The sequence below is a fragment of the Branchiostoma floridae genome, chromosome 1 (genome assembly GCF_000003815.2).
Source record: "Branchiostoma floridae strain S238N-H82 chromosome 1, Bfl_VNyyK, whole genome shotgun sequence".
NCBI classification, from domain to species: Eukaryota; Metazoa; Chordata; class Leptocardii; order Amphioxiformes; family Branchiostomatidae; genus Branchiostoma; species Branchiostoma floridae.
The window spans coordinates 21,798,121-21,815,972 of NC_049979.1; the positions used below are offsets into that span (position 1 = coordinate 21,798,121).

General features: G+C 41.1%; 1 protein-coding gene across 1 annotated transcript in view; it reads right to left on the reverse strand.

Moving 5' to 3' along the window:
• LOC118427467 (angiopoietin-related protein 7-like) overlaps nt 1–17,852 on the reverse strand; it is a 76,921-nt gene that overhangs the window by 38,345 nt on the left and 20,724 nt on the right. The window contains exons 2-3 of the mRNA XM_035837285.1: nt 4,004–4,185; nt 2,662–2,762 (exon numbers count right to left, since the gene is read on the reverse strand). The gene's annotated coding sequence lies outside the window, so the exon portion shown is untranslated. The remainder of the gene's footprint in view (nt 1–2,661; nt 2,763–4,003; nt 4,186–17,852) is intronic.

Here is a 17,852-nt window from a genome sequence, read left to right on the forward strand (position 1 = left end):
TCCTCTGAACAATGAAATTTTACAAAGAGTATTCTTCAACTATATATAGTGATGTTTATAAGCATCTGTAATTTTAACATAATAACAAAGTCAGTGAAAAGTTGTGAGGCGTTTGGATGATTTTAGTGAACTCTACACAAGAATGACAACAAAAGCGTACAGTCCATTAAATCTTCACTGTGTGTCCATGAGAAAAACAAAAAGAGCATGACGAAAGATTTGTGTTACTTAAAGTATTGTCGAGGGGGGGGAGATTGCAACGACATCTATATTGTCCGCAGGTGCTTTGTGCTTCAGAATTCTCATCTGAGAACAGATCAAATAAAGTCTTTATAACTAAAGGTTACTAAATCATCTGTGCAGCTAAACATTTACCGTAAGCCTCTTCTGTTGCCCGATAGGAATAGCGGAGTCGAATTGAGCGCGCATTTTCGGCAAGAGTCCTTGTATCCCCTTATCTCGAGGTGCAGAGAGGTCGGAAGACATTTGCCAATACTCCTGATGGACATCGGAACAGGGGAAATGTCCGTGGTGATGCAAAGTGGAAATATTTCCTTCTTCTGCATAACCGGAGGAGGCAATATGTGGAGCAGCGTAGCTTGGGGGGAATTTGGGGCAGATTTAGGAGATTGAGATAAGTTTGGCCTGCCTTTTAAATGATCTATCTTATTCAAGTTACGAGCGAGCGAGAACCTTTACAGTTGCATCTCTATGTTTTTCAAACTAGTCCACATTCCACCGAACCCGTTTTGTGTCATCACCGTTTTGTGTCTATTCGCACAAAGCATAAACAATGAAGTAATTGAATTAATACAAAACTAAGTGCAGGAGGTTATAGGCAGCTTATGCTAAGCCATTCCCTATATACACTTAACAAATACTAATAAAACAACTAATAAAATAATTCTCATATAGATCAGAACATAGGGCCATGGTGATGATGAGAGTTCAATGGATTACAAATAACAGTGTATAATCAATTAGCAATGACAAAAGAAATAGCAGGCAGAATGTGTTTCTATTAGTATAACATAGTTTTTAAAATCTGAGTACGTTTGACTCTTAAACAGAAGATTCAGACGTGGTTGGGGTTGGATAGAAGATTGTTTCAAATATGTCATAGAGGTGAAGATCCTTGCGGGAGAGTGAATAGACCGATGTATCCTCGTCTGGGTGATCAAACTGTTGTAGTCTTCATGACCGCGCTTCAACCCATTAATGATTAGATTCGTGTACTCCGTTCAAGCTCAGGGGCTCAACACCAAAGAAATCAATATTAGGATTCTTCTGGCTTCATCTACCATTAGACTTCGCCCCATCTTTAATTTGGGGTCGCCGTGATAAGTGTGGTGGATTAACTTTTTGGAGATAGAATGATTACCTTTTGATTCTAAAGCACGTTTTACACCAGACGGTGTTGTAGACTGCATCATTTGCATGCAATACTGTTCGCCTGAGTATTGGCGCCATTCTTTTTTTATCTTCGGCCGACACATCTCCGGGCTATTATGGTGTCACAGAGGTACATGGCATTGGAGCGCCAAAGGTATTGACCTATTGATGTATTTCCGCAAAAACAGGCATGTGTAGGTTTATTGCATACCCGGATCATCCCCACGATCGATGCCACTTCAAATAGCTAAAAGCATATCTGAAAAAACAGGAAGCCTCTAATTTCTGCATATCTATACATAATTTTAAAAAAAAGGTACTCCTGTCTACGACATTCAACGTTTTTCCTGATTGATTTCGTTGTTCCTATCTTAAGATATGAAAACAGATAAAATGTCATACACATACCTTTATTGTGTGCAATGAGTATCTAAAACTTTTCCTTCATTTTTGATGACTTCCAAGGATAAAAATTTATGATCTAGTAAGACTGATAAAAATGGTGCGGTCCATAAAGACCCTTGCAAACAGTTTTCCGGAGGGTTGGAAAGCAAAATCGTAAAATGAAGGGAACAAATTTTCTTTCCAGCAAACGCGTGATATCTTTGCCGTGAAATTGGATTGAACTGCTGAATTGTGCATTTTTTGATCCCGTAAAAGAGCTCAATTGTAAAACGCCCATATCTATACGAACATTGTCCGATTCTTATTGGTTGAGAAATCCTAGAATAGTATTTCCAATATGCTAATGTTTGTCTGCGTTTTATGTATACCGCCTCACCACCTCTCAAGGTATCAAAGTGGGCTTTAGGGATGTAGAAATATTGCTGTCTCTACACAGATTGGTTACAGTTGACTACTAGAGACACTGGTAAACCTGATTATAAGTAATCTTCATCGTCAAAAGCATGAGATAGAAAATTGACTTTGTCTACTGCAACAAATTTCTATGGCAACGACAATTGCTGCAATAGTCAGAATGCAGGGGAATCCAACGGCAATATTTTCTTTTTAATTTTGGTAAACGAACGCTTCTCTCAAATCCCGTCATGTCAGGTTTTCAATATGAGTTTTACGGAATCTTATACTCGACTACCGAGAATGGTGTTGATATGATGAAGTTGCAACTTTGGAGAAAAAAATTATATCCACAACATCTTCAGATTACTCCACGGCCACACACTCCGTGTTGCGTTATCATAGATGTAACCATATCAGGCACTCGATCCATATGCAATATGATATCAAAAACGTTTTTATGACACTTACCTTTTTAATCCTTCAGCGACTACTACAATTCTCAATCACCCACTGTGGCCAGAAGATTCGGGTGGTCTCATTGGGACCTGCATCTGACTGACGACTGTATTCTAGTAGAAAACAAAGAAACAAAGATCACTCGACGTTTTTCGTACTCGCGGCAATGGTGACCCTGCCTGGCGCTGAAATCCTTGTCTGGTCTCTATGCTGATTTTTAGACCCCATGAATGTCGCGCTGGCTCATGGTGTGAACGAAAATCGCTGAAAATGCTAGTAATAAAATTTCAGATGTTGTGGAATTTCATGAAAGTCGTGAAGATATTGAGGAGGCAAGTCGCTGATGTAACATCATGGGTGTTTTTCTTCTGGTATATTTTACGTCCCAAAGGACCACAAGTAACATCCATCAATGAACTTCGGTGCCCTCAAATTGCTTATGCAAACTAAGCAGACAAGAAAATATTTTTTGTCGTTTCTTAGTAGGACATATGTATATTCTGTATGTAGATGACAGCCTGGAAGGTCCATTTCTGTACTGATCAGCTTAAAATAAGGCATCATCGTGGCATTGAAATATAACCATACGAAGTAAACTGTGTACAGCCTTGGAATAGTCGTGAATGTATAGTGATGATGGCTGCTTCTTCGTATGGTACACTGTATGGTACAATGTTCTTAAATCCTTGTCGTCGGTTGGGTCTGTTACAGCCTGTTCTAAATGTTTTACGACATTGAAATCGTACAACGACCTTCGACAAATGTGACCCCGCCATGCAAGTCGACATTATGCCAGATGTCATTATGACATGTATACGTTGAACACAACACATGAGTTGATTCTATTACGGAAACATGAACCGCAATATCACTGCAAGCAGATATATGCTTTAGGGATCGTCCCACCCAATACCTTTCATCTATCACGACATTCCTTCAGAGTATAACGTTAAGAGGTGTCTTACGTGACTTCCGCTGCGCTAAGGGGATGTACTGTACGTAGTCAACTGATGGATTCCGGTCTGGCACAACTACCTGGCTTGAGCCAGTAGCATAGCGAGGTATTGTAGATTATATAACGGAGAAATGACAAAAACCTCCCGTCCAAGGTTGTAAGACGAAACATCTGTCTTTTAGACACGTTGCAGTAAGGAGGGTGACCTGGCATTGGGTTTTGGGGAGTGTTAATGTACTATTGGCCAAACCCGAGTATCTATCCCATCTCCCCAAAGTTATCTCTGGGGTACGGAAGGAAATCTATACGGTACCATCGTGACAAATAAGCTAATACATCTTACAAGGCATCTCGATAGACTTGAGAAGTGACCGATATCGATTTGGAAGTACATCTTACCTGTAAATCTCGGTCTCGCGGCTGCCCTTTTCCCTCCGCCGCTGAATTAATGACGATACAGCGGGCCTCCTCGTGGTTCCGCCCGGCGGCACAGACGATGACCTCCCCGTTACCGACGGGACTTTGATCCCTCCAAACACAAAGCCTCCGCCGCAGAACGTCGAAAAATCGAAGCCGAGACTCTGTAAGAAGGAGAAAGCCGCTGGGTTAGTGACTGGTTTGCGTTGCAGATCTCCCAAAGGGACGCCGCGGCGGTTGCGACCGACCACACGGCCCAGATGGTTGGGCGATTGTGAGGGGTTCCGCAGCCCCAGCAGATGATCGATCGAAATGTTCGCTGACGAATGTCGGTTTAATTGACCGTGTCTCTCACCCCGCGAGACATCGCTTGACGATAAATACGGATATGACTGATAGTCAATTAAATCTTGATCACCTATCTGAAGTCCAACACTATTATACCGTTCAGTCCGCGAGTTTTCTTCTCGGAAATCGCTCGTCTCGGCAACGCACACACATGCTCATGGTGCACAGCCGTACACTGCGATTAGATGGTCGATGTATCAGGTGGCACGCTGAGCTGTAATGGGGCTCTGATCGTATATTGAACTGAGTTGGCTTGAGAATTCATAATTCCTCCCGACTCGTTCTAAGACGTCTGATGACAAGCCCACACCCCGCCAATAATCAAGCTACTCAAACCGGTAGCTCACCCACTCTGCTACCTGACATGAATAATTAAGTACATTTTACCCATGGAAATTTCGCCTGAAGTTATGGCTTCATTTGATTCCCCTAAAACTGCAAACTTAACTTTCCCAATTTAAGAATCGCTTGACAGTAACAAAACGTAAGAGAGAAATATACTGCATATCATTCCTAGCGCAAGAAGTTCAAAATTGCAAAGTGCAATTTTAGCATTTCCTCGTACAATCAGCTTTGGCAACTCAATAACACTCGAAGGTGAAAGGCATAAAACCAGATTGTGCTTTTATCAATATTTTACCGTTGTCATTTAATTTTTACATTAGGTGATCGGAAATACGTGTAGCGTTAATTGCCTTGTTTTAACTGGATGAGACGTGCCCTTTTACGACGGTTTGTATCCTGTAAAGCGAACAAAACCTCGGGAACAATTCGCATATGGCAGCAGACAAAACCGCCAAAGTAATAAAGTCCTCGCCTTGGTGCTGGAACCAGTGCTGTTGTGCCGGCCTGGAACTACTTATTACCACATACTTTGTGATCATCTACTTGTCTGATCATAAAGAATATTGAGCACTTATGTGCGCTCTGACATCATACTAAGATCGTACAGTGATATAACATCTTGATACGGTCACGTTACCTATTGTTATCATTGTTATTTTCTTTTATTTTGGTAAGATTTTTTTATTACAATAAACATATGTTTTACCACAATCATATAGGGATTAACGATGATTGTGACAGTCTTACTCTTAGAAGCTTGCTCTTACCAACCTAATCATGTGGAGGGGAGGTACATTAGGGCTGATTAAAATGGATAGCTTAAGAGACGTTTTGATACTCTAAACGCAGCGGTGACAAATTAAGTGGCATAGGCAAATCTACCATCATTGCGGAAAATGTCAACATCACTCCCTGAAGATTAGAAACAAATTGTACTTTTATCATTTGGCTCATAATTGAAGGACAAGCCTTTTATGTTTTTGAGACTGTCGAAAGAGCTTCTCAGCGGCGAAATGTCAACTACTATAGTTGAATGTATATGTCATATGAACATGATATTTGAAGCTATTTTCTGCAACCCATATATGTCGTCGTCTTGTTACGTTTTATTGCCTACTTTGCATTCCCCGCATTGTTAGAACGTGACGCTTAGCTTTTAAGAGATAGTGCTTTGTAAATCGTGATTACAGGACTACTTTTTGATAATAGTCTAGCTGAAAATGAGCCTGGTAATTTGATACGCGGAGAGTGGGATCGATACGTCGCCTGAACGGGTTACCTTTAAACTTCCTTCTATCGAGCTCTAATGAATATAAATATTTGATTTTATGTGACATAACCAATAAATGAGATGCACAGGCTGTCTGATTCCAGAAGACGCACTTTGATGTAATGCCTTCCTTCTCTCTGTACAGGAAAAAAAAAGCTCTCGCAAAGTGAGCTCATTTCTAAGGAGCCTAAAATGCACACTCTATTCTTATGCCTCCCAGGAGGTTTGGAGATTTCTATTTGGCTAAGTGAAGACACCGACCTTAAAGCCAGAGAGTAATGCTTCCCTCTATATAACAATTCAAGCAGGCAGGCCGTACAAGGAAGTGGTGACCTATGGGCGTGCCATCCCATTCAGCCGTGCCTGCCACGTCAACAAACCTACCAGACGCTCCGTTGTAGTCATCTGGAGGCGATGCTGAGAACAAATCCTCCCTCCCACGCTCTACTGCACACACTTGACTCCCTGTAATACCTCCATCCGCAAGCCTTGACAAGAGAGCGAATATCCAACGATACGTCACAACTAAAACGTCAATTATTTCTGCCTCCGTCAGGAATTGTTCCTTCAAGTCCCTCCTCCAAGCCTGTTTATATCCTATTGTCAAATTTATGGCTACTTACCTAAGTGAATTTTGGTGTTCGGTGGTAAGGTACACGGGGATCGTGGTCTTATTTCCGCTTTGGGTAGCAGGAGGTTTCATAAATCGCGCGTCCTCCCGGGATCTATCTTATCTTAAATCACAGACAGTCTCTTCGGATAAAGTGATTGTAGCAGCTAATGAATTCTGCCCGCCTTCGTGTAGAAAACCAAGCATTGTCAATCAGTTTGTTTTTCATACAGCCTTAAACAAGGAGCAAAAAAGTGAGAGCATTCTCAGGATAGTCGTGCTTGTGTCGTACGAAATTCCATCAAGATTGTACGACAATCTCACGACGAATATGACCAGTCTTCGAAAAACGTTAATTGCTTCCTAGCTATTGCGTTCAATGGTGCGCGCAGTGGTGATGAAATTTTGCATTGTCGACATTATTGAAATCAGCACGCCGTCATGATTAGTTCTTTGCAAACTTGCAACTACGGCTGTGTTATCCAGATATCGTTCGCACCACCAACAAAATTTAGCGTAAAATTCTGTGTGGTTATATGCAGCGGGGTGTTATTTGTCCATAGGGACGCTTTCCGTCTAGTTTGGCGAGTTTATAAAAGCAGGAAGGATAGGCAGGGCTGTGAAATCATATTTCGGTGAATAGGATTTACGTGATCACTAGTGGAGAGGAACGAACTCAACCCTGGCGGGGGATTTTTAAGATGGCGTCTTGGTAACACGGGTGGCTAATGGGTTCCCGGGTTGGATGGAATTGTGTATGAATGGGACGGATCCCTATGTGACGTGTGCACGCGTTGTTCATGGTGTTTTCTCATTGATATTCCTGTCGCCGCTGTTCCTGCTAGATGTCACACACGTAGCAGCCACGCCATTATCACAAGCACTTCTCCCACCAGGGGCTGTCTACCGGGACAGGAGATGATATTAAGGCAGTTCTGAGTGGGAAGGCAGGAGAGAGATCCAACAAATGGAGGTGGCATTTTCTGGCAGGAAGTTAGAACTGCGAAAGCCAAGCACCGTCATTCTCTTACGCATTCCTCAAGGGGTGCGCAGCTAAATGAGTCTTACACAAGCGCTGTTTGGAATTCTAAAAATCGTTAAGCGGATGGATTAGAAAGGAGTAGTGAACTCCCCAAACATGTACCAGTTACGTTAATGCACTTACGTTGTTATTCGGGTGCCCTTGTGGGTTCACCTCACAGTGGCCTTGGAGTCTCTCACAGTGGTCCATGTCACCCAGCTGCCACGCCGTTAATTGTTAACTTGGTGAAATATGCTTGTATCTATAAATGCAGCGATTGAACTACTACATTTTCCTATGGTGAATATTCCGTAAGGGCATGGCTATCGACAGAATGTTCTTGACAATAGTACAGAAGAAAGCCTTATCATCAAGCTCTTACGACACTCTCACGACGACTTATTGACAAGATGCACAAAAATAACTTGTCAGAAATTACTAATTTTATCCGGATTCCGACTAACACTTTTTTACATCCATTTTTTTACTATTATAGATAATCATTCTCGTTCAGGAATATAGCTATGCTTTATTTTTGCAGTATCTTTTAGAACTGTACTCAGTGTTAGTGTTAGCCGTGTTGACAGGAAAATCAGTATTCAATAGTTCCAAGAAATCTTGGTGACAGGAACATCCTATCATTAGCGACGTCAGCCTTTTCGTCAAGCAAGATAAGAGTAAAGAACTTAGTTTAAAGGTGACAAAGTCTTTGCCTAGCCCCTTAGACAGATAAGCAAGAGATATTTCTTTAAGATGTCGCACAAGGCGGGCGTGCTGAGACTACTACAGTCAACTTAGCCAGCCCCTGTTTTACGTATTTTGAAGCTTATGAGTCCTCTGTAGACGGAACATAAATAAAATATGGCCTCTAACGTACGGTCTTTGCCCGAGCCACCACATCTCTATTCACAACTGTATGGAACATGTTGCGAAAACCATGGAATAAAGTGATACAATATACTGATAATACAATACAAATGCATAATACAGCGAAAATAATAGGCCTTAAATTATGCCAACTCTGTAGACGGAACGCAAATAAAAAATGACCTCTAACGTACGGTCTATACCCAAGCCACTACATCTCTATTCACAAATGCGTGGAACATGTTACGGATATAAATTCAGGTGTTACAAGACACAGACAATACAATACAAATAAACAACCCAGTGGAAGTAATAGACCTCTAAATTATGCCAACTACGGAGTTACATAAGTTTGTGGCTCATGGAGGTATACATGTTTAACATAAGAGCCTTATTCTCGGTCCTTATTCTCGGATAAGCGGTCTAGTAAAGAACGTTGTACAGAATTGAATAAGCAGCTTTACTTTCTTAAAAACTCCATGCGCCTTTCGACTCGGTCACCAAGTAAGACTGAATGAAATACAGGTGATAGAAGTACCGGGGACCCACGCAGTGCATGATGGTTCGGTGATACCACCCGGCTGAGGGCAGATACAACTTTAGAAGCCACTGTACAGATATTCGCGCCCCATGTACTCTCTAAAGGATCCGTTTTTTTTTTCACTCTATACGTTTCTTTATGATAAAACTAATCACACCTGCTTAAGTATTACGTTTACGTCATCTTTAAGCACGTAGATATGTAGACATGGATTCCTACAATAGAAGATTGATACCAAGAGGTTTAGGGGTGCTTATGTCTTGACGTCGGAACAAAAATGCCCTGACTATGCATGATGTACCAAATAACTGATAAACTGGTGGTCGTGTCAACTCCTCAGTATCGTATCCCAGCTCAGAAACGTAATGCATCCATGTACTGGGTACTACGTACTACATGTAAGTAACATCAACTTGTTGTAGTAGTGCTAAGTACTATCACCCAAGGATTGAGGTGCTAAAAAATCTTTTTCCGTAACACTATCGTAAAATGGAACTCCTTGGTACCAAGTAGAGTAGGGACATGTATTTACACACTTATTACCTAAAAACAACGCTTGCAACTAGATGTGCAGAGCTTAGGTATGACAGGTGTTCAATGTGATATAACCAGCTGCTATCGCACTGCCTGTCTACGAAGATGGTGTGCTTCACCTATGGGCGATTGTACCAGACATTAGGATATAACTTACGTAACTTTATGTGTATGTAATGTACTTTGTGTCTATGGAAACCCAGACAAGTGTGCCCTTGGTTGTCTAAGGAGATCCACAGAATAAGAACCGGCTTTACTATCCAAATCAGTCTGCACGTCATTCGGACGTGTTAAGAACGACATCGACGTTACGAGGATTGACTTAAGGAAACATTTGTGTTCGTTTGCGACTGTGATCCTCCAGACTTAATCCATAACGTCACCTGGTTGCTCCAGGGATTGTTTTCCTGACACGTTCTAAATGACTTTCTGTCGTGGCAGTTTATCCCATGTGGTAGGGTCCTGGGATTGCGTTAAATTGCGGGATCAGAGATCGTGAGCCGCTGTTTGGGATGGCGACGCCAGGGGGATCAGGACTGCTGCGACAGGTGCCAGAGTCACAGGACAATGCTATCACTCTTTCGGCCACTTTTTAGAGGGGGGTTCAGCCTGTCCAGTAATACCCCCTTTCCACTAGGACTGCGCTCTCGCCGCGCGCTCTCTGCATCCTAACATTTGACAGATCGCTCAACAAATTTCATAGGAAGGAAACGATTTTTTTAACAATTTGTGTGTTTTGTTGTCTTCTCAGTCACGCTTTTACGTTTTGCGTGATATACCCAGTGTGAAAGGGAAGGTTCCACATATCATATTTAGGTCACAGTGAGAGCGCAGCGCGATCGCCGTATAGTGAAAAGGGGGCCTTACAGACATTCTAATGTCATACCCAGGCCTGTATACCGCTACCTAGCACCGGACAAGGACCTCGAAAACCATTTGCACGGGTTCAAAATACCGTAACATCTATGTACTGGTATCGGTGAGAGAAAGATTCAAAGAAAGAAGAAGATATAGAGATAGATCTTTGCCGCTACCTAACAAGGAATGTAATAAAGTACCTCTTACAGTAGTCGACTCTTAGGATACTTATCATATTATCTATCCCACTTGCAGGTATACGGGCTATATCATTTAAGATGAAAGGCAAATATTATGAACGATGAGGATAATTTGAAACTTTGAACACCGTTCCACGGTGGAAAAGTACATCAATACAAATGTGAACAATGAGTGATCATTTGATTATTACTGCTATTGATCAGTACACTGATGGATTGTCGAACTAACTTTTAAGGCCCCCTTTCCACGTAACGTCTAAATACACTTCTGTGTGAATAGTGCCTTTATTTACCACTGTTGTCGTTGAGCGTTCGTCCAGCAATCGTCTTACGATCGTCGTACAATCACAACTGAGGCCATTGTCGTGTCGTGCCTGTGCCGTACAAATTCCAGACGTCTTGCTGTTTAAAAGTCCGTCTCACATCCTAATTGATTCTGTCAGAGCCTGATTAATAATTATTCACATCTTATTTCTCCTCTTTAAAGCCGTACAACAAATCTGACTGGGCCGTATCGAAAGATGAACTGCAAAATCTAAACCGAAAATGTTCGAAGTCAATTTTTTTCACGAGCTCTTTCGGGGCTTTGGACGGTCAGGCGAAGATGACAGGGTCTTACGAGCAAGGCTTCTTAAAGATATTTCCGTTGTGAAACCTGCGGAAGTTATATTATGGAAGATTATGCTTCATATAATCCATGACAGGACTTCTTAGTCAATCATCCCGGAGGCGTTGAAAGGTTATAATCGGGGATTGCTCGTGTAATCGCCAAAACGGAATTTCCGTTTTCTGGGCCCCCGAAAGTAATTGAGGTTTTCTTCCTGAAAAATCCGTAAAGTAATTGGATGCATATTGATTTTGCCTTTCCGCACATGCGAGGGACAGGTTTATCAATTCTCTCTAAATGTCATTTAATCTGTTATCACTCCACTTGAAATTTGTAAAGCTCTCAGCGAGCCATTGGAAGTTGGCACTCCCATTGACCTCTCCGATAAATCATGGCACATTCTTAAAGGATTTGCTTTTCTTACATGAATAAGGTATTCGTCAGAGGCTGTAGTGATTTGTATTGATGTTTCCTGTCATTTATTAGGTTTAACGTTCTGTTTTACCGATCTTTATCCTGTCGGCTATGCCTACATGTTGCACGCTTTCATCGCCTGTGCTTATATCAGTTTTGATCGTCAATCAATCCTCAGTAAGTTTGCCTGATTATCACCCTGTCAAGTGTGTTTAGCATAATGAGTTTTTTTTTTACTCTCTTACTCAAAGTATATTAAACATAAGGACGTCATCTTGCAACGGATTGCTTTGAATCCATCACTATTATCACGGTATCTTTTTCTTTCTTTTTTTTCTTTTTTTTAGCGTAATGAGGTTTTTTTTCCTCTCCTACTCAAAGTATATTAAACATAAGGACGTCATCTTGCAACGGATTGCTTTGAATCCATCACTATCATAACGGTATATTTTTTTTCTTTCATTTTGAAAACCAAATCGTGCGATGACGTACACCAAAGGGCCGTGTTTGGAATACATGGTAAAGTGTCTGAAATTCTACTTCTTAGTGGATCATGGAAAACATTTACCTAAGGCCACAGCAAGTACATTTTATGGATGACATCCTCTGCAGACTGCAGAAATAGTGCGATAGGGCGAAAAAAACAAGATGGGTGAAAAAAACAAGATGGCTACATTTTCAAAAATAGGTACCATAAAGTTGTGATGAATGTTGTAACAAGAATTACAGGGACAAAACATGGTATCAAAGCCAACAAGGCATTCATTCCTGTATTCAAGACCTGTACTGGTGTGGTAAAAGTGACACTAGTGTGATAGACTGGCATCACCAACAAAGTTGGTACCACACTCATGGCTTCCATATTGGTGTCACTTTTTCAACTATCCAATAAGTTTCATTTCTACAACTACAGTCCTGGGTACCTTGCAAGTGTCACTGCTACAAGTACAATTATTAGGTGACAACACATCATATTTGCTCTTTTTGGTACTTCATCGTCATGTTGACCACCCCAGCAGAAGAAAAAAAATTCTTGTTTTTTTTTCTGAAATCAGGTGAAAATTAATGCGCGCGCTGATGTCATCCATAAAATTTACTTGCTGGGGCCTAATGTCAAGCTATGGTATCTCACTGCACTTGGGGCGCCTGTGCGGCACTGCGGGCTTCGTTTACTGCAGCACTGTTGTGTTATTTTCGCTGATTTTGACCATTTAGATATAGCGTAATTCACGTAAAAGTATAACTTAGAAGACAACAATATACACAAAACGTAAGAAAATTCTTTCTTTGTATCTGAAATTCATTCAGTGTCGTTTCGAAGGTGCCGCAAGTGCAGTGAGATGCCCCTTTTAGACGGTCAACCAACGTACGAGTATAGACGTGTTTATGACATGCCGAAACACAATACGCTGGGACTCACCGTCAAGCCGTTTGATGGTCCAAGTCTAATTTTGATGGCATCTACCATGAATGTAAACTTGGTCTCAGTGCAGTCGGTTAGTCCTCTAGTACGGGCCCCGATGGACCATGCCCACTTATCTCTCTCTGCACGCTGACGACGTTTTTTTTTATAACTAATCCTCAAAATCCACCCATTTAGACCTTCGTAATCCCTGCACAGAAATCAGTTGCCAAGGGCCTGCCACTCGTGAGTAGTTCAGGAAGGGGTCCTTTTCTGCAGGCAAAATGACGGGCACCAGGAGCTAATTGTGGGATGTTTGTGAACGGAAAGGTCTTTCCTCGAGCACACACGTCGGCACTGATCTCCATTTTCACGCTTTAATGGGAAGCGGCTAACCTTCAATGAGCGGTGGAACATCATTACGCCATACATACGAGCCTGCAATTTGGTGATAATGGCCAAATCTCCTATAAAGTCAATCGTGGCACGTGCCCTCCCACTTGTCATCGAACGTGGGCGCTGACAAGAGTCTACACATTATCATCGGTAACATGCTGTCTTGCCACTTGGCAGCTGCTCTTGTTGGATTAGTACCAAAAGGCCCATGGAGAAAGATATACTTACTAGTGTGAGAGACAAGTAACTAGCTCTGATAAAATACTGCAAACACCATATTGATACCACTGCACCTACGTCGTGGGAAGTAAGTACACATTTGTTAGAAAAAGACCTAGTTGGCTCTAAGAAAAAATACTATACTCCAAATGCCATATAGATGCCACCGCTCTAACACCGTGGAAAATAAGTACATACTTGTTAGAGAGAGAACTAGCTGGCTTTGATAAGATACCCCAAATACTATATTGATACCAAACAGGGCGCAGATGCAGTCACAGTGAAAAAGAGAAACATCACATTCAGACAAACGTGGGCAGTCACAACGCCTGACACTTCCAGATTCCCCGTCAGGTTACTGAAGTCGTGCGACCACCGTACGATCGCCGTAGGAACGCAAGCTGAAGGAAATCTTGGGATAGACGTGCGTGTGACATACAAGAGTCAGCTATCTTGATAGGGAAGGAAAAGGCTGTCTTTATTTTTCGGAGGTTGATTCTGTCACAACCTGCTTTAAGGTGCACTAAGGAAGATAAGGAAACAAAACCAATTGTAATTTTTCTTGCATTATTTACACAGTAAGTTACATCAAACCTATAGAATTGCATTTGATGTAGCAGCATAATGGTACTATACAAAAATATTTTTTAAACTTCCAAGAAAAGGGCCACAGGTAGCTAAGCCTACTGGCTTTTATTGTCTTATCAGCCAGACTACTCATTTCACAACAGTTTCTGTAAAACTTCATGTTTATTAGAATTCTTGCATGTTTGAATGGAAAATAATCCAACTTCATTGATGCCTTATAAAATAGACTACATTTGTAATTGTGACCCTCATGGGGAAAGATATGTGAGTATTTCTAAAGAATGAAATCTTCATGACATATGTTGTTTTCTATTCAGCCTAGTATGCTTATTTACCCCACCTAAGGCTTAGGTCACATTTTGAAGCCGGGGCCCGGCCGGGCAGCTTTCGGGAGGGACAATAGTAATATAAAAGGTATTAAAATGCACAAAATGTCAACATAAGATAATTTGTGTATATTTCTAGGTATACATTTTAATTTTTCATTTCTTTAATCATCCCGGCCGAGCTCCGGTTTGGAAATGTGACCTAAGCCAAGGAGACCTAGCACTATATAATTAAACTAGGAGGGTCTACTTGGAGATGTTTTTTCTAAGTCATTTTTTTGCACAGTTCACAGACACCGGATATTAGAAAAATGATGAATATATGTCATTCACATGAATATTTTGTTATCGAGAATGTTTCCAATTTTGGGACCAAAATGTTCCATAGTGGGCCTTTAAAAGTCCCACGATATCAAAATCGTACGGCGGCTTACGACGTACGTTACCCCGCCATACCGATTCGCCAGGCTATTGCAACGTAGTTTGCAAGCCGAACATGCTGGTCGGGCAGTTTGTCATATTTGATCGAAATGCACCGACGTCGGCCGAGAATGTATGCTGTAATAACCTCCTAAAAGCTTCAAACGTTTTGAGGACGACCTCATTCTCCCGTGTTCAGTTCGGTAATATTTCATGGCTGTCATATCAAAGGCCGCAATAACGTAGAAGAGACCACTGGAATGGAAACGAACTCTCTCTGCTATGCCGACTTTCATTCAATAAGTCACTGAGCAAAGGAAACATCATCGTATGTAAGCACAAATCATCGGTCACGTATATTTTGCCCTCAAAAACTGACAAGTTCCGTATAGAAAGGCTAAGGATAATCAGTGCAACGATAAAATGTAAGTTGAATCAAGTCTAGATCTTTGAATCGAATAGCAGTGCTCTTACCAATAAAAAAACGGAGGTATATGCAATCCTAAGAATTTGCTTCCTCAGACATTGTTGTACCTCAAGATTACAGGATTTGTAAACTATGATCTCCATGATCAGACTTGACTTCTTACGTTCATGTTTCAAGAATACATTATTCACATTGCATTGGATCTGGTTCTGAATTGAGAGAAACATATATACCGATGAATCTAGCAAAAAAGGAGCAAGATAGTTGCTTTTCACCACTTACCTTTTCCACAGTATAAACATAAAACTGGCGACACAGTGGCTGATGTGTGTTACGGCTTGCCGAACTGAAGAAAACATCAGGACAACGCGAGGGGAAAGGGCGGCAATACAATCTGGTCATCGTCAATCGTCCGTAACAATTCCTCATTGCGTGTGTCGATGACCCAATAGGTATGTTATGTGAGACTAGCTGGCTTGCTATTGCTTATTGTTCATTACCCTCACTTCGCCAAAATGATTATGTTTTAGGTATGATTTGTGTAACAGCATAGCTCGAGAAGCTTTGGATGGATCCTTCTGATATTTGGTAGGAAGGTATAGTAGGGGTCAGGAAAACAACCTTAGACCCCTCGTGGCTTCTTAGCGTACTACAACGGAACTGTTCAGGACATGCTGTGGTAGTGATTTGGGGCTTTTGAGGCATAGAGTATTGGTTTTTATTATATGGTAAGCAAGCAAAATGAAATAACAATGACACAAACAAGTCAAACAAGAAACCAATCACAGTATCTGTGTACATCGTAAGCTTACAAATGTGGAAAAGGAACATTAGTCTTAAAATCTAGGAACTGAATAGACATAAAAAAAAGTGGCTGATTGAAACAAGGGGAACAAAAAATAAGATGAAATTCGACCTTGGTGATTTGTGAATCCGATATTTTAGAAGCACATCATAGTATCACCATTGCTGAAGTCCGCGGCATCAGTTTCATTTCATTTTAACTCCCCCCATGCTGAAAGAAGCAGACCTTTCGAAACAGTTAACCACCTAGAACACCTTCAAACAACTACATTTCTACTAAAATCACAAACCCACCTATCATTGCTCCCAAAGAAACCCCTCCCCCTCCATTTCACATATGACGTTAGGTAGAAATATCAGAAATCTATAGACTATAAAAGTTTTTTTTTAATACCATTATGCCTTTCACGTTTTTGTATCCGTGTATTCGTTTACAACTAGCCTTCGGGCACGAGTTTTCAAATCAAAAGATTTTTATCACAGTCGTAACATTGATAACGTGTAGACGAACTGATTGACAACAGATAGAAATCTCTTTGACAAATTGCTCGTCATGTTGAAGTCAAGGGAAAGCTAGATAGTGCCTGTTTAAGTGCATTGTTGGCACGTTTTGAGAAGTGCCATGTCGCACATTACGAACACAGACTTCTGTTGTTAAGTGTCGCCACTGGGGAGTTACATGTAGTGATGGCATTCCACAGAATGAATGTCTTACCAGCGCGCTGTCACCAGCCATGACTCCCGGCTTTGTCAACGCATCAATCGTAGAGAAAAAAAATATTATGTAGCTTCAACACGCCAAAGAGAATGTCTTCCAATTTCACAAGAACAACATCATTATTGTAGTACTACACTTTAGCATGTCTAGTACACGAACGGATGTTTCCCATGAACATATCTATTATATGAACACCGTTTTGTAGCAGAATGTAACGTACACAATCTATGGTTCCCTTGTTACTACCTAATTAATATTTCTAACTAGTTTAGACAAACCTTTGATTATGAAACATATCTTCTCTAACACCATTACATAAGAAGCGAGAAGTAAAATTCACTTATTAGATCATATATGATTCTTGTAGTAACATGACAAAGTAACGTTATACATTTATTTTTTTGTAAGCTATTCCTTTGTTGCTTAGCCTAGTCATTATATACATATATGTGTACAATAAACGTCTTTATTCATTGTTACCATGTCCAATTCCTAAACCCGCCTACAAAAGTCGATTTCTCGTTACTTCATTCCAAACGCGAGACCAAATCATCAATACATGGCGACATTGTAACATGTATATTCTTATCTATAATATTTTGTAGTTCGATATGCGGTATAGATTAGCCATGCATGTAGAATAATATTTGCAATATATTCTAAAATGTATGATTGTCGAGCAATAAAGTTCATTCACTCACTCACTAAACTTTATACCACAGGACGTGAGCAGATTGCTAAAACTCGCACAGACAGTGGAAGGGATTATACAATCGAGTGATCCACGGGAGACGGGTGATTTGTTGGTAATCCATAGTGAATTACGCCACCTCCGGCACACCCAGCCATCTGGTGATAGCCCTACCGCGCACGAGCACTTTTTCTGGATGTACGTTGATTCACCCCCCCCCCCCCC